Source organism: Ornithorhynchus anatinus, chromosome 20, assembly GCF_004115215.2.
Source record: "Ornithorhynchus anatinus isolate Pmale09 chromosome 20, mOrnAna1.pri.v4, whole genome shotgun sequence".
Classification (NCBI taxonomy): domain Eukaryota; kingdom Metazoa; phylum Chordata; class Mammalia; order Monotremata; family Ornithorhynchidae; genus Ornithorhynchus; species Ornithorhynchus anatinus.
The window spans coordinates 18,594,232-18,618,369 of NC_041747.1; the positions used below are offsets into that span (position 1 = coordinate 18,594,232).

The window sequence follows — 24,138 nt, forward strand, 5'->3', positions numbered from 1 at the left end:
CTGTCTTACCGTAGCCCAAGGGAAGCACATTTGTAAGTATCTGCTAAAGCCCCGGTCCAACGGTCATGTCAAATACTGTGGAGTCTAAGAAAAAAAATAGGTCTTGATGTTGTTTCCCTATATTTCTCCTGTATCTGATGTGCAGCCAAGATTCTGTCTGCTGTGTTGCACTGAAATTCTGGAAGCCCAAAGGTCACGATCTTCAGAAAGTTTCTGCCAACAAGGGAAAGAAAGGAAAGGCCAAGGCGAATGATTCTCTCGTGCTCTTCGCCAATCTACTGCTCCCAGAAGTGAGGATTTACCATGGGATGTGGAGGGGAAGTGAAAGTGGGAGAGGGGAAGGAAGAGAAATGAATTTGCACAACGCAGTTGGACCCACGTTCCACAGAAATTGCCAGGGAAATTCTTTCATTTTGAAGACTTTGCCGATGAGTTGTTTTTACTCCACAAGGAACGGGGTTCAAATCTCAAGCAAAAGATAAACTGAGTACAGGGTACTGGTTCCTACACACCGTTGCACAGGTGGATCATCTTCAGGTTCGGGAGGACGAGAGCTTTTCTGGGCTCTGGGAAAAGTTGCTAGAGCAAGAGGAATGGTAATGACTTTTAGGGAAATCATCTGGGATGATGAAAGACTGATCGTTTGGGAAACGATGAAGTATCTTTATATTAAGACTTTTCCCCCGTGAAAGCTCTCTCATAAAGGCATCGGACAAAATGAAAACAAATCTGCGTTTTATTTTGTGAGAAACACTCTTATCGCTCATCAGCAGCCACTTACAAAAACACCCCTTCTCAGCACTCCTCTGCCGCTTTGTCTTTTCAGATATTACAGTCGTCGGGGCTACGGGGAGGTTTACGGGGAAGAACTGAGAAACGAAAGACCGACGAAGATCTTCACCTCTCCCGGTAAGTTCCGACAGAAGTCCTCCATTGGAAACGAAGGGAGATGGGGAAAAGACAGGGAGGGAATTATACTGGAAAGCTGGCTCGGAGACCTCGAACATCCCCCACACCTTGGGCCCACTCTGAGACGGGGGCATGCACAGACCTATTTTAATTTCTGGTCGCTGCTCAGAAACAAGGATCCTTCGTGCCTAGAACTCATTTATCAACGTGAAGGGTATCCAATGTGCCCTAAAACAAATTGTTTTTGTATCACTTGTCAACATAACAGCAACAACGACCTTAAGAGGGAAGGGGAGAGAAATAATTATCTGTGACTGTTGAGTAAATGGAGCACCAACTCTTCATCTTCTGCCAAAGAAAGGCCTGTATCCAGTGGCTCAAATGCTTCTTTCTTCTGCTTGGCCTTTTTAGGTCGCTTGACCTTGGGCAGCTCTTCTTCCCCTTCACTGCTGCTGTAGTTTCTTTTCCGCACTGTCCGTGCCTTTCCAGGGTCACTGTGGGAACAGATCCAGTGATGATTTTTAACACGTGGGCTGATCAATTGGATGCATTATACAAGCCAACCATTTACTTTAAATGATAATCGTGGTATTTGTTAAGCACTTCTTTTGTGTCAAGCACTGTACTAAGCGCTGGGGCAGATACAAGACAATCAGATCCCAAACAGGGCTTAGCGTGGAAGTAGGAGGGAGAACAGGTATCGAATCTCCACTCTGCAGACGTGGGGACTGAGGCGAAGAGAAGTGAGGTCACAGGGCAGACAAGTGGTGGAGCTGGAATTAGAACCCAGGTCCTCTGACTCCCAGGCCCCAGCTCTATCCGCTAGGCAGGTTCAGGCCCGATATGAATAAAAGGTGAAAATGAAATTATGATTTGGAGTGAGAAAGTAGTGAAACCAGATGAAGTCATCTGGCTAAACTACAACCTTCAGATCGCAGAAGTGGGGTGGATTCCCTGCCAGGTTGGGTTGGTTTACTAGTTAAAGTTTATTATGAAATGGATAGCGTATTCAAAACTGGTTTATATCACACATAATGATAATAATAATTACGGCATTTGTTTAGGGCTTACTGGGTGTCGAGTAGTGTAGTGAGCGTTGGGATAGATACAAGTTAATCATTCGGACACAGCCCTTACCCGCCATGGGGCTCACCATCTAAAGGAGAGGGAGAATACGCTGTATCTACCCCAGTGCTTAGTCCGGTACCTGGCACTTAGTAAGGGCTTAACAGATACCATTAAAAAACCCCAACAACAAAAATCAGGTATTGAATCCCCATTTTACAGACGAGAAAACTGAAACACAGAAGTTAAATGACTTTCCCGAGGTCAAACAGCGGGTAAGCAGTGGTGCTGGGATTAGAACTCAGGTCCCCTGACTCCCATGCCCGGAAGGCGAAACCAGATCAATTTAAACAGACAAATTCTCTCTGAATTAGAGTTCTTTTCTTGTTTCAAAACAACTGACTAAAATGCCTTGCCCTTGTGGGAAGCACTGCTTTTGGGAACCCGAGTCCTTGAGGCTGCAGCTTCCCACCTCTCTGGGAAGAAGACACACTTTTTTTAATGGTATTTCTTAAGCACTTCCTACGTGTCAGGCACTATACTAAGCACTGGAGTAGATATTCGAGATCATCAGGGTGGGGACAGTCCGTGTCCCACAAAGGCTCATTATCTTAATCCCCATTTTACAGATGAGGTAACTGAGGCACAGAGAAGTGAAGCGACTTGCCCACGGCCACACAAGCACTGTTTCTGGAGAGAGCCGGAATTAGAACCCAGGTCCTTCTGATTCCCAGGCACCCTGTCTCCCACCTCTAGGGTGTTTTATTCCCCGACGCACATAGTACAGTACTCTGGACACAGTAAGCGCTCAACGTGGCCTAGCGGAAAGAGCACGGGCCTGGGAGTCAGAAGAGCTGAGTTCTAATCCCGGCTCCGCCACTTGTGACCTTGGGCATGTCGAAACCTCTCCGGCTCTGTTACCTCAACTGTAAAATGAGGATTAAGACTGTGAGCCCTATGTGGGGTGGGGACTGTGCCCAGCCTGATTATCTCGTTCTACCCCAGTGCTCAGGACAGTGCCTAGCATGTAGTAAGCATTTAACAAATACCACATATAGCTTTAGATACATAATTATAAAAACAGATATTCCATTAACTGGTGGATTAACCGACAAATTCCTCTTCATGGGCTTGCTTCCTTCAGTCAATCAAAAGCATTTAGTGTCTACTCTGTGCAGACTACTGTGATACTCAATGCTTGGAAGAGTGTAATATAACAGAGTTGGTAGGCGCGTTTCTTACCCATACGGAGTTTACAGTCTAGGTAAGGACGATATCATTTGCACCTACTTTGACATAAGCAGTGTGGCTTGCTGGAGGAAACACAGGGCTGGGAGTGGGGGAACCTAGTTTCCAATCCCCGCTGTGTCTTTTGCCTGGTGTTTAACCTCGGGAAAGTCCAATTTCCCCCTCTGTAAAAGAGGGATGAAATACTTGCTCTTCCTTCTCCAAGGTTGCGAGGTCTGTGTAGAACGAGGGCTGTGTCCAACCTTAATTTCTTGTATCTACGTCTGGATATCTTGTATCTTAGTGCAGTGCTTGGCACAAAGTAAGCGCTTAACAAAAAATGACTAATTATTATCAAGATTTTATACAGGGGTCTGTGTAAAGTAGGTGCTCATCAGACTCCTCTCTGACCTCCCTGCCTCCAATCACTCTCCACTCCCGTCCACCCTTAACTCTGCTGCCTGGATCACTTTTCCTTCGAAACAATCAGTCCACGTTTCCCCGCTCTTCCAAAATCTCCAGGGGTTGCTCACCCACCTCCTTATCAAACAAAGCTCCTTACCTTCAGCTTTAGAGCGCTCATTTGCACCCTCCTAACTGCTCTCTTACTACAACTCAGGCCGCACTCTTTACTCCTCTGACACCAACCTACCGTACTTCGATTTCTTCTATCTTGCCTCCAATCCCTCGCCCGCATCTTCCTTCTGACCTGGAACTCCCTCTCCCTTCATATATGACCACCACTCTCTCCACCTTCAAAGTCTTCTGAGAATCACATCTCTCTCAAGGGACCTTTCCTGATTTTCCCTACTCCTCCTCCCTTCTTTGTCACCCTCCTACATGGATTTGTACCCTTGAAGCACTTGATATTCGCCCCACCCTCAGCACCGCAGGATTTCTTTATACACCTGTAACTTATTTTAATGTCTGTCTTCCCTCTGACTGTAAGCTTCTTGTGGGCAGGGAGTGTGCCTATCAGCTGTTATACTGCCCTTTAGTACAACGTTCTGAGTATAGACGTGCTCAAATACCATCGACTGATTGAGAAGGTCTCTGGCCCCCCTACTAGGGGCAATACCCCAGAAGCATCTTATCAGCTGAGAGACTCTGATTCCATTTTCCATACGCCCCTAAGCATTCGACTGCTCTCCGCTGCTAGAATTTGGGTGGAAACTGGTAAAAATGCCCCTGAAGCAGCTCATTAAATCAGCATAGCTGAGAGCCCGCAACTTACCGCAGTGTGGGAGACCGAATTCATTCTACAGGCTGCCGTAAACAAGCCCCCCCCCAAATACGAACGTTTCCGGCCCCCGAACGCATCTGCCTCCCCAAAACCCCAGGAACGAAGGGCACGTCAGGTAAGGGTGTAACTTCAACAGGCCGGCAGGTGTTGAAAAATCTAACAGAAACACTCTGGACTGAGGATGGGGAGAATAAACCTGAACTGACAATCGTGACAAACCTTGGCTAATTATTCTGACTTTTGGCGTGAATGAAAACAAAAAGAAACTAGGCAGAGTGCTGATGTGTATCCCCCGGGTAGAAACTTTAATAATTCAGAGGCTCAAGGCCGGGGTTTCTAGCCCCCGCAATCTAATCGCCACAACAAATGTGTCTAAGGTTGGGTCCTGCAGGTGAGCCTTCTCTGTGGGTCTGGGGTAGGTCCGAATGGAGAATCCGGGGGGGTGAGTCCTGGACAAAGGTGAAAAGTAGGATCCACGCGGGTCTGTGCATCTAGTCCAATATTCTGTCTCCACCACTAGTGACAACAAGTTGCCTGAAGGAATCTGATGGTCGCCCTTCTCCACAGTCCTCCGGATGTTTAAGGAAGGAGCAGCGTGGCCTAGTGGAAAACGCACGGGCCTGGGAGTCAGGGGGCCTGAGTTCTAATCCCGGCTCCGCCACTTGCTGGCTGTGTGACCTCAGGCGAGTCACTCTATGGCCCAGTTTCCTCATCTGTTAAATGGGGATTCAATCCTTGTTCTCCCTCCTACTAAGTCTGTGAGCTGCACGTGGGATTGTGCCTAAAAGAATTACCTTGCTTCTACGGCGCACTTAGAACACAGAGTAAGTGCTTACCAAATATCAAGATTATTATTACCACTTAGTGTACCTTAACTTTCCTCAACTCTATGACTAACTTGGCTTCAGTCTCAAATTTATCCTGTCTCTTCATGAACCCACCGGGTGGGGAATGTGAATCTTGTTTCTGTTGTATTTTCCCAAAGTTCTTGCCTCTGAATAGACACCACTGATTCGACTCATATTTTTTGCCTGTACAACTTCCTGAGGCAATGAATTCCATAAACTTACCTCCCATCGATCACTGATATTTACTGAGCCCTCACAGATCTTATAATCCAGTGGGAGACAGATGTTAAAAGAATTTACTGAGAAGCAGCTACCTGATATCATGGTTCATCCCCAGATTTCCCTTTACTTAGTTTTCCTTTAGTCCTGGACTAGAGGGCACTTACTTGACACTTCTTTTGGAAAATTCTAACAATGGTTCGTTGCTGACAAATTTCAAAAGTCTGCACTGAGCTCAAGCTTTTAATATCTTATTCTCTAAATAGCTCCACACAATTTGTTTGGATTGATTGCAGCCTTATGTTATTGCATAGATTTCTATTTATTACAATGAGGACTTACGTACATCCAGTTTCTGCCGTTACATGTGTTTGTATTCCACATTTGGGATAGAATGATATTAAGGAACTGGGGAATGTACTTCAGACACCACGCATCTATCTGGGTGCATACGTAAGTCCAAGCACATATGCCACCTATGGTGACTATTTTCCTTAACGGGAGGCTTGTTAGGTAATAATTATTACGGCATTTGTTAAGCGTATACTATGTGCCAAGCCCTCTTCTAAGCATTAAGGTAGATACAGGGTAATCGGGTTGACCCACGTGGGGCTCAGGCTTAATCCTCTTGTTACAGACGAGGTCACTGAGGCCCACAGAAGTGAAGTGACTTGCTCAAGGTCACCCAGACAAGTGGAGGACCTGAGTCCGGGCTCTTGCCATTAGGCCATGCTGCTTCTCACTAGGCCGTGGAGCCGGGATTAGCATCCAGATCCTCAAACTCTCAGACTCTTGCTTTTTCCACTAGGCCACGTTGCTTTTCCTTTTTTCCCTCCCCTCTCTTCCTCTTCCTTCCCCCTTCTTCTTTCTCTTCTCTCATCCACTTCTCCCTCCCCTCCCCTGCCCTTCTATGACCGTATCCCCTCAATGGTTGCATCTTTTGGTGTGTGTGATGTGTGGCCCCTGGCTTGATCAGGACTTGGGAAACGTGGGAATGGCATTTCTTACCTCCAAATAATTTCACATCTTTTCAAAACTGATAAAACTCTCTCCTGCAGCAGCCACCCTGCAAATGTATTCTGGGAGCACAGAAAACCCAACGCCACATGCACCAGAAAGTCAACCACCACCTGGGCTGGGACGGGTCCCTATAGAACACAGTGTTTGGGGTGGGAAAGATGGACGGAGGTGGGAGATGTTCCATTTGTGAAATGTCCAGAATGGAATCTAATTTAAAAAAATACACAGCATTCCACTCTTCTATGCAACACAGCCAATTAAATTCAAAAATGTCTTCAAAACGGGCGCTACCTCTCTAATTGGCTAGTGCTTCATTCTAGTTCCAAAACAAATCCAGTGAGCTAAAGCACTCCTGAAAGTCAGGTCTCACGGGAAAGAAAGGAGGCAATAGAAAAGAAGAAAACCTGGAAAAAAAAAGCAGCCTCATCTAAAAACTTGTGTCACCCACAAACGTACCCCATTTCTGGGTTCTCGTTCCTAAATTCCCGACCCCTTCCATCCCCCCACATACAAAAGGGAAGCAAGCAACCGACAACCACAAAAACAAGTCAAGCCCTGAAAAAGAATCCACCTAGATTCTGGTAAGATCTGCAAACTAGTTGATTACTGTTTCTCTTTTTGCCCCCAAGGCTCTGTGATTGAGGGAGAGAACTCTCCCGAATATAGTGGCAAGCAAGGCAGATTAACACGGGCCTGGTGTCAAACAGAAGGACGAGAAAATATTTCAATGACAACTCAAAATATGACACACCACCTTGGAATGGAACTTTTTATGCTAACTACCGTCGGATGTAACTGTCACGATCAAGGATGGAAAATTAGACTGTTAAGGCCGCAGAGGCGAGGGATGCGATCTGTATGGCCTTCAGAAAAACCTTCCAATTGCACCCCATAATGACGGTCTCCTGGACAAGGAAAATACAGTCTTGACTGCTGGCATGAGAGGACTCTGGCCGGCTAGCCCACGCCCTACTTTTCTAGATGTTCGTACTTTAACAATCGCTATCGTCCGGTCACTTTATGAATCAGGAATATTATGTCTGACCCTCCGGACGGTAAGTTGCTTATGGGCCGGGAACACGTCCGCCGACTCTCCTGTCCTCTCCCAGGTGCTCAGTACCGTGCTCGGCCCAGAGGAAGGGCTTAATGAAGACCGCCGAGTGATAACTTGGGGGAGAGCGCATTCGGACTTGCTATTTATGATGGAATTGTACTGGCAAACCCCAAGCTGAAAAGTGAACCAAACTCCCAAGGAGCAGAACGAAAGACCCCACTGGCAAGAGAAGTGAGGAAAGAAAGACCGAATCACAGCAAACTGCTGGAGAAGAAGAAAAACAAGAGGAAAGCAAGCAAACACCCGAGAGGCCTCCGGATGAGACCCTGAGAGGGAAGATGACTTGGAAATGTTCCCCAAAACGACAAGTTCCTAATGAGTTACTCTTCCTGACCTAGACTTAGAAGCAGTGTGGTTTAGTGGATAAAGCACTGGCCCGGGAGCCAGAAGGACCTGGGTTCTAATGGTGACTCTGCCACAGGTCTGCTGTGTGATCTTGGGCAAGTCACTTCATTTCTCTGGGCCTCAGTCACCTCATCTGTAAAATGGGGATTAAGACCGTGAACCCCATGTGGGACAGGCCTGTGTCCAACATGATTAAGTTTTATCTACCCCCGTGCTTAAAACAGTGCTTGGCACATAGTAAGCGCTTAACAAGTACCATAATTGTAATAATGGGAAACAGCATGGCCTAATGGATAGAGCATTGGCCTGGGAGGCAGAAGGACCTGGGTTCTAATCCCAGCTCTGCCACTTGTCTACTACGTGACCTTGGGCAAGTCGATTCACTTCTCTGGGCCTCAGTTCCCTCATCTGTAAAATGGGTATTAAGACCGTGAGCCCCATGTGGGAGATGGACTACTCCAATCTGATTAGCTTGTATCTGCCCCAGTGTTTAGTACAGTTCCTGGCACATAATATGTGCTTAACAAATACCACTTAAAGAAAAAAATACCAACAAACAAACAAAAACCCAGGTCCAGCAGAAATCCTGAAAAATGGCTGGTAACATGTGAGGCAGAGATTTCAGCAACTTCTGCTGGGTTTTGGTGCAGCATAACAATAATAATTGCATTTCTTAAGTGCTCAATATGTTCACAGCACTGTATTCAGTGCGGAGGTATATGCAAGATAATCAGGTCAGACACAGTTGTGCCCCTCGTGGGGCTCAAAGCCCAGACAGGAAGGAGAACAGAGAAGGAGAAAATCCCCATTTTACAGACGAGGAAACTGACACACCGAGAAATTAAGTGATCTCAGCAGGCAAGTGGAAGTTCTGCTTCCACTTAGAACCCAGGTCCCATCATTCCCAGGCCTACGCTCTTTCACTAAGCCATGTTGCTTCTCAGCGTGCATTTGGATCTGTGCCATTTGGGACAGCCCAAGCACTTACGAACTTAACTATAAATTATTCATTTGACCGTAAGCTCGCTGTGGACAGAAAACGTGCCTACGAACTCTGCCGTAGTGAAGTCTCCCAAGCACTCAGTACAGGGCTCTGCACACCGTAAGCGGCTCAGTAAATACCGATGATCGACTGCAGTATACGGCACGGCCCGGGCACTATGCAAGAATCACTTCGGCCATAAGTGGATAAACCTTTTCACTCTCTTGGCAGTGTGCCACATCCCTACCCGTGAACTCCATGCCCCTGTGGCGGGAACCTGAGTGTCAGCGGATCTCGGCAAAATCTAAGCACTCGAACCCATCCCTTGGTGCAAGTTCGCGACCTGGAATCTCAGGAACGAGTTCTCGACCGTCAACTCGACGGTAGAGGACCCCATCGTTAGGTCAGTGCTAGACTGGCTCATGGATTACACCCAAGGTTATCGGCGGATTATCGAGCAGAGCTCCTTGGGCATTGATTTTGGACTGTTCTCACGCAATCCTTCTTGATGACTCAGCTTGGTGACTCAAAATCAAGAGGACGCGCGGCTTTGCAATTGGGCAGGGTTCCTATTTTGGAAGACCGGAAGAAACTTTGCAAGAAACCATAAATAAGTCGGAAAAACGTTCCTACCCGAAAGAAGCACGTGATTTAGCAAGGGCAAGTACGAGACCTGACACTCGGGGACAAAGAGCAGAAATACGGAATTTGGGAGACCAGTTGCTTCAGCACAGAAAGAGAAGAGCCATAAGCTATCTGAGTGAATTAACAAACATACTAAATATCAACATGGCCGGCGGTTAGTTTAATAAGAAAGAACCAGCAACTTAGGCTCAGTAGGAGTTAGATCCTTATTAAATCACATTGTTCAGTGTTAGTCACTGTATTTTAATAAAGCTGTAAAGAAACTGGAGAAAGTTTACCCGAAAAGTAACAAAAATAATTAAAAAGGTAAGAAAATGAGACATGTGAGAAAAGGCTACAGTAATTGTTTAGCTTGGATAAGCAAAGTGTAAAAGTGACTTAGTAATTGGCTTCGAGTACAGACAATTTTAGGACTTGCAACAAAATTGATTCTGGTAAAACCGCGGCATTTGAAAAGCCCTAAATTGGAACCAATTTTCCTAAGGAAACAATGTTATGGATGGGAGATGGTTCCTCAACCAAGGTCAGATATTCTATTTTTTCCAATTACCCAAAATTATGCCCCCAATCAATCAGAGTTGAACAATCTAGATACACACCCATGAACTGAGGCATAGAAATTCCACAACAGGGTAGCCGAACTGCACTTCATTGGAAGCAAAACAGATAGGTCAACCCTCCCTGTCAATCTGGTAAGCTTTCCCGCTCCCAAGCCCTGCAACCTTTTCCAATCCATCTGTCTTTGCTTCTCCTTCCAAATTTTTCCCTTACTCTACTCGCAGTTACAGCTTTTAAAACTGTTTCCCCTCCAACCCTCACTGTCTGTATCCCCAGGACTAATGCCACGAAGCCTAGTGATATAAGGTCAAAACTGACGTGATCAGTTTTGACGTGTTGTAAAGCTGGAAGACCAAATGAATTGCTGCTCATAACTTGTAGTGTTACATAGCATCAAGGGTTGCCTGTCTATGAAAAATTTTATACGGCACCCATCGTTCACTTAACTTCTCTGGGCCTCAGTTCCCTCATCCGTAAAATGGGGATGAAGACTGTGAGCCCCACGTGGGACAACCTGATTACCTAGTATCTCCCCCAGCGCTTAGAACAGTGCTCGGCACATAGTAAGCGCTTAACAAATACCAACATTACTATTATTTATTATTATTGTCAAGAAAGGACCTAAAGAGAAAATGGGATTAAACTGTAGAAGGAGAAAATCTGGTTGGCCTGAAGATCAATGCTGGAATGATAAGACACACGTATAGCCCGCCGAGGGCAGTTGACAGAGTCTCCATCTCTTTCATGCTGGTTGATCGAATACAGTAACATCTCAATTATCTAGACTGCATCGGATACAAATTGATAGTCCAGATCATCTGTTTTTGCCTGTGGGACTGATCAGCAAAGATTCCAGGTTAGCATTCCGTCAGCGATCCGATATTGAGGGGAGCCCCCCTCCCTCCCACCGCTTTTTATGGTATTTTTTAAGTGCTTACTATGTGTCAGGCCCTGTACTAAGTGCTGGGCTTAGATACAAGCTAATCAGGTTGGACAGGGTCCACATGGGACTCACAGTCTTTATCCCCATTTTACAGATGAGGTAACTGCGGCGCAGGGAAGTGAAATGACTTGCCTAAGGTCACCCGGCAGACAAGAGGCGGAGCCGCGATTAGAACCCAGGGGTTCTAAACTCAAGGGGTGTTCCGTAAAGCAGGTCTTTTGTTCGAACATCAGCAATTCAAACGGGTATGGTGGCTCCGCTCTGACTATAAAGAAAGTATTGCAAGGACATCGCCTGTCAGCTAGATTTTCAATTCAGAATGCCCTTTAGCGGAAGAGTTCGTCAGTCCTGTAGCTCCACTGATGTTTCTCCTACTCAGCTTATTTCTGTATGATAGTGTTTTGGGACTCAAAATATTCAGTAAGACAAGAAAGCTACTAAATTAAAAAAACGGGGGGGGGGGGGGGTGGAATCCAAAATGAAACAGCTACTAGACTTCTGCCAAGGTTTCCAACTTCATTCCATTTGGCAGGTTGTAACACCCCCATGAGGGGAGGGAAGGGGGCAAAAATGACTTGGGCCTAAGAGGGTATGAAGAACTGAGGGGAAGGGGAGTTTTAAATGGGAAGCTGGGAAGCGGCGTGGCTCAGTGGAAAGAGCCCGGGCTTCGGAGTCAGAGGTCACGAGTACGACTCCCGGCTCTGCCACTCGTCAGCTGTGTGACTGTGGGCGAGTCACTTCACTTCTCTGTGCCTCAGTTACCTCATCTGTAAAATGGGGATTAACTGTGAGCCTCACGTGGGACGACCTGATTACCCCGTATCTATCCCAGCGCTTAGAACAGTGCCCTGCACATAGTAAGCGCTTAACTTACTTTAACCAACGTTATTATTAAATTAGATGGTGTGAGAGTTGTCTCTCCGAGAGCCCTGGACTTCTTTCTTCCTCCCCGCCATCTATGCCCATGGGCTCCTGGTTTTCATCCACTCCCTTCCACACTCTCTTACTCCTACCGGCAACACCCCCTTCCGATCTCTGCTCCCCTTCGCAGTCCCCGCAGGGTCAGCTCCGTTTTGCCAACCAAGGTGACTCATGCCATAATCACGTCATCATCCCTGGCTCCTTCCACTCGGAGCAGACACGGAAGGGGAGAGGCGAAGAGGCGGAATGGAGATGAAACCTCGTGAGGCAAGTCAATGGTTATCCCTGTCGTCGCTGGTCAGTAAGGAACGAAGATTGGCAAATTCTCAGGGCCTGGTAGTGAGAGTAGCAAGTGCCCTGGACTATATGGCCTTCAAAGTGACCGTCTGCCTTTTTGCCCTCTGACTTTTCCAGGTGGGAGAGGGGCATTCTTGGCTTGGTATCATTTAGCAATCAAGGACGTTCCTCCAGTTCGTTCCCGAGAATACTATCAGGCAGGCGGTTACCGTAAATAAAACATGACGGTACAGAGTCAATCAGGTTATTAACAGAGGGCAGGGCACAGCAAATGTGTACAAAACAAGCGGAGTTCACCGCCTTTCTCTTTCCATAAGGGAGCGGATGACTGTGGTTTCATCCCCAAAAGAAGGCTTGCTCACATCTCAACCTCACTTGGACGGCCCTGCGGAGTTTATGACCAATCTGTAGTGGAAGCACAGCTTAAACGTCCATCCTGCAACCCTGAGTTGCAGTGATGTGCGTGGGCACCGAGGAGACGGTCTCCCGTCATGGTCACGGCCCCTTGAATTTGTCGGTCAAACCAACGGTTCTACACAAGTTGAACTTTTCCTTCTGATAACCATTACGGATCGCTCTTTCCTGAATCCAACCTCTGAGTCTCTCTAATTGTCCCCACTTACATAACCAATTTTGGTTCTCTCGTCCATGAATTTTGCCAAACCCATTTTGCATCATTTGGCTTTTCCTACCTGGACTATTTTCTGATATAACTGCTCCATTTGCGAAGCCCCAGTTTCCTTAAAACACTGGAACACGTTCCGATAAAAACCCACGGTTCCCGATAACGTCCTTTAACCCCTCCCCGTAGTCCTTTCTTAAATCCCCATGTTCAAGAAACACACTGACGCAAGACCAAACGAACCAAGTCACAGCGATTTCAAAAAAGGAGAGAGATGATTACATCTGAATTAATTAGGAGCTAGCCCCCCACACCCCCTATATTCGGATATAGGCCCTCTGCAGCTGGATGCCGATGCTTCCCCTCCTGCCATCTGCTGAATTTGAGCTCTGTGCATAGTCCATCGATCTGAATTACCTTCAGTTTGACGCTGCCTGACAAGCTGACCTGTGACACTCATCCGCGACGGTGACGGTGGAGAATAGGAGGGAAAGAGCTGAAAGACCTGTCTGGCCCACCCCAACGCACCTGTACAGAAAGCTCACACAAGCGCAGGGGCATAATACGGGTGGAAACGACCTCACAAGGGCTGCTTGTTTTTACTGTCGCAGGCTTTGCGTATTCGGGCAGTGGGGAGGTACGGGAGGGGGGAGTGGGAGCAAGATTCGCCCCCAAAATACTAGGCATCTCTTTGTGTTTGTCACATTGTCCGTCAGAAGCCGCCCGGATAAAGCACCTGGGTGGTGAGACTGTTTTATTATGCTGCATTATGCCTAGCTTCTCGGATGCATTCTTAATCCAAGCAGCTCCAGCGAGCCCTGAGCCGAAAACTGCTAACAAATGAATCTGTTAACAAAACACGGTTCTGAACACTTAGAAATAACCTATCCCTTAAGTATTGGCATTTTGATATTCAAATATGTTGTGCCACCAACTTTCCTCCATATCATAAATTTTAATTTACCGGCCCATGGCGACAGTCCTAATGAAGATTAATCACTGCAGTCTCTTCCAGGAAGCTCAGTGCTGCTTCCTTCTGACCTGTCGGAATTCTGCCACGTATAGAAACGGTAATGAAAATATATCACGCTGTGGTCACTCTCTTTCCCGGCCACTCTGTGGATGCTTAAATCAAAAACCGTGTAAGATCAGATTTGTAAAACCATTTAGTCCCAAGTAAGGATTGATCTCCTTGGGCTTTAATACCAAAGTACGATTGCAAAGAGCCACCAGGCAGAATGTCCCTCACTCGGAAGAGAATCGTCATCATCCAAAATCAGAAAAAAAAGGTCACGCCACAGTGCTGTACATTCAAACTTTCCAATTCATCTCCTTACATAGCAAATGCCCGGAGAACTTAATGGTAATAATAATAATGTTGGTATTCGTTAAGCGCTTTCTATGTACAGAGCACTGTTCTAAGCACTGGGGGAGATGCAGGGTAATCAGGTCATCCCACGTGCGGCTCACAGTTAATTCCCATTTTACAGATGAAGGAACTGAGGCACAGAGAAGTTATGACTTTCCCACAGTCACACAGCTGACAAGTGGCAGAGCTGGGAGTCGATCCCATGACCTCGGACTCCGAAGCCCAGGCTCTTTCCACTGAGCCAAAATGGTGACTATGGCCTTCTGACCTCTACTTTAAATTATCAGTTGCACCCAACTATATCTCCCTCTAAATGTTTAAACCAGGGGTCTTCAGGAGGTTTACATAAGCTCCACTACTTCCTGCACTGGCATATCTGTTAGCATTCCTCCTTTCCCTAGAGTGCAACACCTCACTTGATCCCAAATTACTTTAACTTATTTACTTTCAATGCCCAGAACTGCCTGTCATCTACTCAAACATTTCTTCAATATCCTATTGATCTTGCAGAATAAAGACATCCTACGGTTTTGTAAATTAGCTCCATGGAGTAATTGCTTTACTCTTCAGTCGTTTCTCGGGTGATTCTAAAGCCAAGGGATGTGAAAATCAAATAAGGCGCGTTTCCTTTCTGCTCTCTTCCCTCCTAAACCTCGGATTGGGGGGTGGTGATGAATGTGATTGCTAGAGAGCGGGCAGGAGAAAGGAGAGGAGGAAAAGACCTTTAAGGGAAATGGTTTATCCAAAGCCCGGCTAAATGACTGTGAGATGGTTGAGAAAAAACGCTTCGGATGACTCTGCCCTAAGCAGGTAGATTTCATTTTGGAACACAATCTCAAATGGGCAGGACTCATGGTGAAAGCTCCCCTAAAATTACTGGAGCATTACGCCACGCTAACAAAAATAAAAAGATGCTCCAAGTACAGAACAATCCACTGTCCGGCTTCCTGGAAACGTTGCCGCCGGCAAGCCTGCGTGCCCGTCTGTGATGACGCTTTAAGCTTTTGCATCTTCCTCGGCCCCGAAACACCCATCTCACTGCTGACCTCAAACAGGTTGGAGGATAGACAGGAAGATCCGGAGGAGGCAGGGGGCAAACGTGATCACCCGCCAGATCTCTAGATCTGTCCATCGGGACAGAGAGACAGAAATACGTCCGATTGACGCATAAGGGTAAGTAACCACGCGTCGTCCATTGGCTCTGCTATGCTGAATTACCTGAGACAAAATGCCTGAGACAGAGGTCAAATGGCTACTCGACCTCCAATTTGCTAGGAGACGTGACTTATTCCTGTTCTCTTAAATCTACCAGGCTTCGTGAAGGGTTACCCTCCAAATCAATCTCAAGAGAACAGAAAGAGTTCCTTTCTCATAGTCCGTACAGCACGTAGCCCTCAGTAGATACTCACGGGTCATTAATAATAATGTTGGTATTTTTAAGCGCTTACTATGTGCAGAGCACTGTTGTAAGCGCTGGGGGAGATACAGGGTCATCAGAATGTCCCACGCGGGGCTCACAGTCTTCATCCCCATTTTACATATGAGGTAACTGAGGCACAGAGAAGTGAAGTGACTTGCCCACAGTCACACAGCCGACAAGTGGCAGAGCTGGGATTAGACTGCAAGCACCTTACGGGAAAGAAAGTGTCTCCGGCTTTTCATATTACAGTTACAAGTTAACCTTATCTCTACAGGGCGCCACTAGATTTATGACTTCAGCAGGCCATTTTAGACTTGACCCAAGATAAGAGCTAATTCCTTGAGAAACCTGCTGCAGGAAAAAACAGCATGATAATAATAATAATAATTATGGAATTTGCTAAGCGCTATGTGTCAGACACTGCACTAAGCACTGGGGTGGGTACAAGCCAACTGGGTCGGATACAGTCCCTGTCCCACGTGGGCTCCCAGTCTCAATCCCCACTTTACACATGAGGTAACTGAGGCCCAGAGAAGTGAAGCAACTTGCCCAACGTCACTCAGCAGACAAGCGGCAGAGCCCATGACCTTCTGACTCCCACGCCTGTGCTCTATCCATTACTCCAGGCTGCTTCTGGAGGCATAAGGAAGCATGTACAAATGTCTCTTTTGCTCCCATTTCCCACTCACTTTATTGAGGGTGACTGTCTTTCGTGTTGAAGCAGCTCGGAGCCTCCTTAAAAGCAGCAGTAATAACAGCATTTATTGAGCACCCACTGGGTGTACTACATTTTACTTCAGCCCAAATGACTGCCACCATGCCAATCAATCAACCGTATTTATTGAGTGCTTACTAAGGGCCGTGTACTAACTGCTTGGGAGAGAACAATACTGTAGAGTTGGTAGACACGATGCCCTGCCCACAAGGAGCTTACAGTCTGAAGGGGAGACAGCCGTCTGTATACGTAAATGAATTACGAATGTGTAGCGTAGCGAAGCAGCGAGAGCACGGGCTTGGGAGTCAGACGATGCGGGTTCTAATTCCGGCTCTGCCTCTTGTCTGCCGTGGGACCGTGGGCATGTCGCTTAACTTCTCTGTGCCTCAGTTACCTCATCAGTAAAATGGGGATTAAGACGGGGGCAACCTGATAACCTTGTATCTATGCCAGCACTTAAAAAGAGCGCTTGGCACATAGTATGCACTTAACAGATACCATCATCATCATTATTATTACTATTATAGGGCTATGAAGGTGGAGAGAGTGACGGTCTGTTGGACAGGAAGGGGGAGAGAGAGTTCCAAACCAGAGGCCAGACATGAGCGGGGGGATGATGGCTATATGAAAGTAGAGTGAGTAGGTTGGTAATTCAGGAGCAGAGTGTGCGGGCCGGACCGTAGTAGGAAATCAACGAAGTTAAGAAAGAAGGGGGCCCAGTGATTGGGTGCTTTAAAGCCAGGCAAGGTCTCCCACGTCCAAGGACTGGCCACTGCCTTCACCCTACTGGTTTTTTGAGGTGTGTGAGCAGCTTGTTAAGCTTGTTGCAACTGGGAAGGTACTGGAAGTGCAGCCAGGAGGTCGGTTTCGATTCTTACCCCCTGCAGACACCCCCACAGCTGTAAGTTCCATCCCCGACTTGCGAGAGTCCTCTCAGGGCCGGCTCAGAAGCCTCTACAGAGTCCTGGGGGTGGTCTGGAGTAAGAGGGATACCGGTACCACTGTGACGGGATGGAAGGAGGAGGAGGTACAAAGCAATAAAGCTTGGAAAGGACTTAAGAAATCTACCCAGGATACAACTATAGTTGCCTCACAAACCTCCGTCTCGGAAGAATCGCACCAAATTTCCTTCCATTTTAGGGTTTCGATGCTTCTGAGCTGGTTTCTATAAGCGTCCCAAAACAGCGGAAGGGGAAGATGAGACAAAAGAAAAAAAGATTCAAGGGAGTCAAAGAAATCCTCTCCTCTTATCACACGCCGCTGGTCCTGGTGCTAGAAGCCTGCCGTTCAGCTCCACTTTTCAGGCGAGGTTACACGTGCGCCAATACACAGAACAAGAACAAGTCTTTCCCAGAGAAGGCCATTCTCTTTTGTATGCTTCAAAGGGAAGCAAGTGTCCAAAGCAGCCCAAAGTAAAGAAAAATGGAGGCGGGGGCGGGAGGGGGAAGCACATGCAAATTGATCTTTTCCCACCTCTCCTTTTCACGCGGGCACTCAAACGCGCCAAACGATTAGACGTTTGAGTGATTCTCAGGGCAGAACATGTGAAAAATACCTGCCTCAGGGAATTAATAATGTTGGCATTTGTTAAGCGCTTACTATGTGCAGAGCACCGTTCTAAGCGCTGGGGTAGATAGAGGGTAATCAGGTTGTCCCACGTGAGGCTCACGGTCTTAATCCCCATTTTACAGATGAGGGAACTGAGGCACAGAAGTGAAGTGACTCGCCCACAGTCACACAGCTGACAAAGTGGCAGAGTCGGGAGTCGAACTCATGACCTCTGACTCCGAAGCCCGGGCTCTTTTCACTGAGCCACGCTGCTTCCCTCTTACAGTCATCAGGGTTCTGGAGAATTCACTCACATCCCAGACGATCCTATGAGAAGCCTGGGAGGACTTCAAGACACTAATGTTCAAGATCACGATCCCTCCTGAAAAAACCCAAGAAAACTACTCTATTTAATTTAAATATATGCAAAACAAACGTTGCAGAAACTCAGCTTTGCTCAGTCCAGCTTAATCCATACGTACTAGAGGAGTAATAGCGTTTATTGAGCACCCGTGGGGTAAAACACACTTTAGGAAGCCCTTCATTCCACTGGAATGAAAGCATTATTATGAGCCATCAAGTCAAGGCCCCGGCACCTGTATCTTGCCAGTTGTGCCAAGTCTATAAAATCCATCTTTTGTTTTTGAAGTCAGGACAATCTGGCAAAGATGAATCCTTTACAATCAACGTATCAACTCAGCCCCCTAGGACAGGAAGGAAAAACAGGGAACGAAGAGCAACTTGTCTAAGAAGTTGCAGAACAATTTTACTTGAGGAGAAGTATCAGAGTGATCCATTCTACATAGGAACAGTTAGCAGTTCAAACTTATGTGCGCAAATGATGCATTCCTAATGGTTTTACGGCACCTGTGATTTATTCGGCAGATCTTTTCTGCACTACAAACCCCATTTTGGTCTCTTTCCAAGGTCTATGGTGCATGGTATAGAAGAACAAAATGCACTGAAGAGTCCAATCACAACTCTGCCTTTTCTCATTAATGTATTTGAAAGAGGTTAAAGGATTATAAATATTAGAAATTCAATTTGACTGGATGATGAATATTTAGAACACCCAGCTGCTTCTTTTCCACCCTCTCCAACACTCTTTGCAAATTTTTCACTTCATTAACAAATTCACATTAAAGTAGCCTTAAACCAAATATGATGAATGCTCCTAGATATATAAAAATTAATCTTATATTACATGCTCAGAGCCATTAATTACTCAACTGTTAGACGTGTAGCTAGGAGGAGGTTTTATTCAAAGAGTTTAACACAATATTGTGAAATGTTGAGGGGGAAAGGAAATCAAAACCCTTTTCGGGGGATTTTGCTAAAGCAGAAGCAGATGGTCCATTTTGATGACAGAATAAAGCACAATGCTCCATGTGGTATTTTTTAATCTCTTTCGAGTATGTAGAATGTGAAGTGGTTCAATGTGCTTTAATGCCAGGTCGGAGTACGAAGTATATAAGGTCTGGGTGACAAAATGGCAAGTTTTCTCTAAGAAAAGTTTAGCAAGTTAGCAAAAGGTTTAGCAAAAAAAACCCCTAGGGAAGCGAGAAGGCTCAGGAATGGTTAACATTTATTATCATTATTATTATTGTGATATTTGTTAAGCGCTTCCTATGTGCTGGGCAATGTTCCAAGCGCTGGGGTAGATACAAGATAATCGAGTTGGACACGGTCCCGTCCCACGTGGGGCTCACAGTCTTAATCCCCATTTTATAGATGAGGCAACTGAAGCATGGAAAAGTTAAGAGACTTGCCCAAGGTCACACAGCAGACAAGTGATGGGCCCGGTAATAGAACCCATGACCTTCTGACTCCCAGACCCGTGTTCTATCCACTAGGCCATGGTGCTCTGGACAAGAGGCTCACAGTACGATGTTAGGGTCACGGTTAAGGGTGCAAAAAAGGACTCCATCACCATACAAATATATGGGAAGGAGAGCATACATCTCATTGCTTTTTCAAACATATTTTGGGGTAAATTTGGAGGCAGATTGCTGAGATTGGGAGGATCACTGAGCCGGCCTAGAATTTCTAACCTTCTCATAGGATAGTTTAGAAGAAAAGGTTAAATTCCTTCTTGAAGTCCCTTCCTTACCGATGAATTCAATGATTCTCTGGATGTTGATTAATTGAACGGTTTGCTTTACCAACCAGATTTCCTATTGAGTCTTCCTGTTCAATTCTTCTTATTCTTTAGAGTTTTCTTAGACTGAGAGCCCTGGGGGGGTCGGGATGGTGTCCAAATTGATTTACCTATGTCTACCTCAGTGCTTGGCACGCAGAAAGCTCTTAACAAGTACCATGTTTGTTATCATTAAAAAAAAAAATCCCTCAGTGCCAAAACGACAATTCTTTGAACTATAATGGCACTGAAGTAAGAATTATCATATCACATTTATTTATTTATTGAGCGCTTACTGTGTGCAGAGCACTGTACTAAGCACTTGAGAAAGTAAAACACAATATAACAGTCTCATTCCCTGCCCATAATGAGCTTACAGTCCAGAGGGGGAGACAGACCTCGATATAAATAAATGGATTACGGATATGTACATAAGTGGTGTGGGGCTTGGTGAGAACAGGGTGAATAAACGAGCAGTCAGGGTGACTCGGAAGAGAGTGAGAGAAAAGGAAATGAGGGTTTAGTCAGGGAAGGTTTCTTGGAGGAGGTGTGCCTTCAATAAGGCTTTGAAGGTGGGGAAAATAAGTGTCTTTTGGACATGAAGAGGGAGGGTGTTCCAGACCCGATGAGAGACGTGGACGAGAGGTCGGTGGTGAGGCAGACAAGATCAAGGTACAGCGAGTACATTGGCGACAGAGAAAAGAAGGGTGCAGGCTGGGTTGTGGGAGGAGAGTATCAAGGTGAGGTAGGAGGGGGCACGGTGATTGAGTGCATTAAAGCCAGTGCTAAGGAGTTTCTGTTCGATGCGGAGGTAAACATTTAGTACAGTGCTTCACGCACAGTAAGCGCTGAATAAATACAACTGAATGAATGAAAGGTTGGGCAACCACTGGAGGTTCATGAGGAATGGGGAAACATGGACTGAATATTGTTGTAGGAAAATGATCCGGGCAGCAGAGTGAGGTATGAACTGGAGTAGGGAGAGACAGGAGGCTGGCAGGTCAGGAAGGAGCCTGATACAGTAATCAAGAAGGGACAGGAGAAGTGCTTGGATTAACGTGTTGGCAGTTGGGAAAGGGTGGATTTAGCGACGTTGTAAAGGTAGAACCGACAGGATTTAATGATAGATTTTGAGAGTTGAAAGAGAGAAGAGTCGAGGATAACGCCAAGGTTGTGGCCTTGTGAGTCAGGAAGGATGGTGGTGCTGTCTACAGCGATGGGAAAGTCAGCGAGAGGACAGGGTTTGTGTGGGAAGATAAAGAGTTCTGTTTTTGACATGTTAAGACCGAAATGACTATGGGACATCCAAGCAGAGATGGATTGAAGGCAGGAGGAAATGTGAGACTGCAGTGAGGGAGAGACATCAGGGCTGGGGATGTAGATTTGAGAATCATCTGCCCAGAGGTGGCAGCTGAAGGCATGGGAGTGAATAAGTTCTCCAAGAGAGTGGGTGTAGTAGATGGAGAATAGAAGGGGACCCAAAACTGAGCCTGGAAGGACTCCCACAGTTACGGGTGGGAGGCAGAGAAGGAGCCTGTGAAAGAGACTGAGAATGAGCGGCGAGAGAGATAGGAGGAGAACCAGGAGAGGACAGTGTCAGTGAAGCCGAGGTTGGACAAAGTTTTCAGTAGAAGGGGGTGGTCGACAGCGTCCAAGGCAGCTGAGAGGTCGAGGACGACTGGGATGAAGTAGAGGCCGTTGGATTTGGCAAGAAGGAGAGTATCTGTGTCCTCTGAGAGGGTGGTTTCAGGGGAATGAAGGGGACAGAAGCAAGTCTGGAGGGGGTCAAGGACAGAATTGGAGAAGAGGAACTCGAGAAAGTGGGCATAGACAATTTGCTCAAGGAGTCTGGAGAGAAATGGTAAGGAGGGATAACTGGAGGGAGCCCTTGGGGTCAAAGGAGGATTTTTTTTTAGGATAAGGGAGACATGAGCATGTTTGAACATAGTGGGATAGAAACCACCGGAGAGCAAACAGTGGAAGATGGAGGGCATGGAGGGAAGCAGGGAGGGAGCAAGTGTTTTGACAAGGTGCGAAGGGATGCGGTTGGATGCGCACGTTGAGGGGTGAGATTTTGAGGTGTGATGTTTCTGCTCAGGGTTTTTTTTAAGCATGAAATGGCTGATGAGGGTATAATAATAATGACGATGGTATTTGTTAAGCACTTACTGTGTGCCGAGTACTGCTCTAAGCACCGGGGTAGATATCAGGTAATCAGGTTGTCCCACCTGGGGCTCCCGGTCTTAATCCCCGTTTTACAGATGCGATAACTGAGGCACAGAGAAGTGAAATGACTTGCCCAAAGTCACAGAGCTGATAAATGGCGGAGCCGGAATTAGAACCCACGACCTCTGACTCCCAAGCCCGGGCTCTTTCCACTAAGTCACGCCGTAAATGGTACTCTCTGGGAACAGCCTCTGTTCCCACGTTCTCATACCGGTACAGAAACTTTGAGCACTCGTGGGAGAGGAAAGAGATGTAGGTTACAATCTCAAATCTGCTACTGATTTGCTGGGGAGGTCACAGACTGTCTAGGCCAATTTTTTTTTTTCATCTGCCAGTTCTTCACTTGTAAAAACACTGTGAGGTCAAATGGGAACACACAAGAGCGGCACTTGGAGCTCTTCTGAAGAAGTACAAGGTATTATTTTTTCTACCAGGGCAAGTGAACAGTATAAACACCGAGCACATAGGATTCTGGAAACTCTAAAATGCTGAAATGAGATTTGTAAGGATTCTTCAAAAACATGCGCACTTAGACTATAAATGCACAAGATTCAAAGATGGGATATCCGCCTCTCAAAGTCTAGCATTTTGGAATGCTTAGGTTCTACCAAATATATCAGTTCATTAGGCTTCATCTTTTTAGTATGAGAGTAAGTACACTGCTGTATCCATTCTGACCATCTATTAATAACGATAATAACAACAACAATGATTATAATAATAATGGCATTTGTTAAGCACTTACTCTCTGCCAAACAGGGTTCTAAGCGCTGGGTTAGATATAAGATAATCAGGTTGCCCCACGCGGGACTCACAGTCTTAATCCCCATTTTACAGATGAGGTAACTGAGACACAGAGAAGTTAAGTGACTTGCCTGAAGTCACACGGCTGACAAGTGACAGAGCCAGGATTAGAAGCCACAACCTCTGACTCCCAAAGCCCGGGCTCATTCCACTGAGCCACGCTGCTTCTCTATTAATCAATCAATGGTATTTACTGAGCTCTTACTGTGTGCAGAACACTGTACTAAGCACCTGGGAGAATACAATACAACCTAGAAGGAGAATTAAGTGATCTTGAAATGAAAAAGCACTCCAAGCCAACATACGTTTTTAATACTGCCCATTCAAAAAACCCTGTAATGGGAAAGATCCCCCATTCATTTTGCCATTCCCCTCAGAAATTCAGCCACTGCTTTTGTGTAAATTATATCGGCAAGATTCCTTTGACACCAAGTCCAATCTCATTTACTAAAAGCCCTACAAAAAAAATCCTCTAGGCTTCCAGTATCTAACTGTAATCAGAGACGGCGCTTAACTTAAGAGCCTAAAATAGTGAGAGACAGGAGAAGGCAGCAAAAAGATGACCGAAGGGAACCAAAATGTGATATTAAAAGATCTGAATATGTTACTACTGGGGTGCTAGGACATTATAAAGTAGCCTCCAAAAATTCAGAAGGATTTTAAATTATAATTGTAAGAAGAACTGGGGGCAAAAAAAAAAAAAAGTGTGGTAATAACATAGCTACAATCTCCTTGTTGTCCAAGAAGGATCAATTCTCTTCTTCTTCTATGGCATTCCTTTGGATTATGTATTTTCGCTTTCAGGAAAGAGAAAGAAGATCGAACCTACCTATCATCTTCCATATTACAATCCTCTTCATCTCCGGAGTCTCTGTGCTTATCGGGATCCGGAAGAGTGCTTGGATCGAACTCCTTATCATCATCGCTCCAATCCAGGAAGGCTTCTCCTTCGTCTTCATCC

The 24,138-nt window shown here is 46.2% G+C and overlaps 1 long non-coding RNA gene across 1 annotated transcript; it reads right to left on the reverse strand.

The window, feature by feature from the left end:
- Positions 1-718: 718 nt before the first annotated feature.
- On the reverse strand, positions 719-24,138 carry LOC114805842. The gene is made up of 2 exons (XR_003753883.1): positions 24,007-24,138; positions 719-1,403 (listed from the first exon to the last, which is right to left on the reverse strand). It is a non-coding gene; the product is annotated as an uncharacterized LOC114805842 (long non-coding RNA).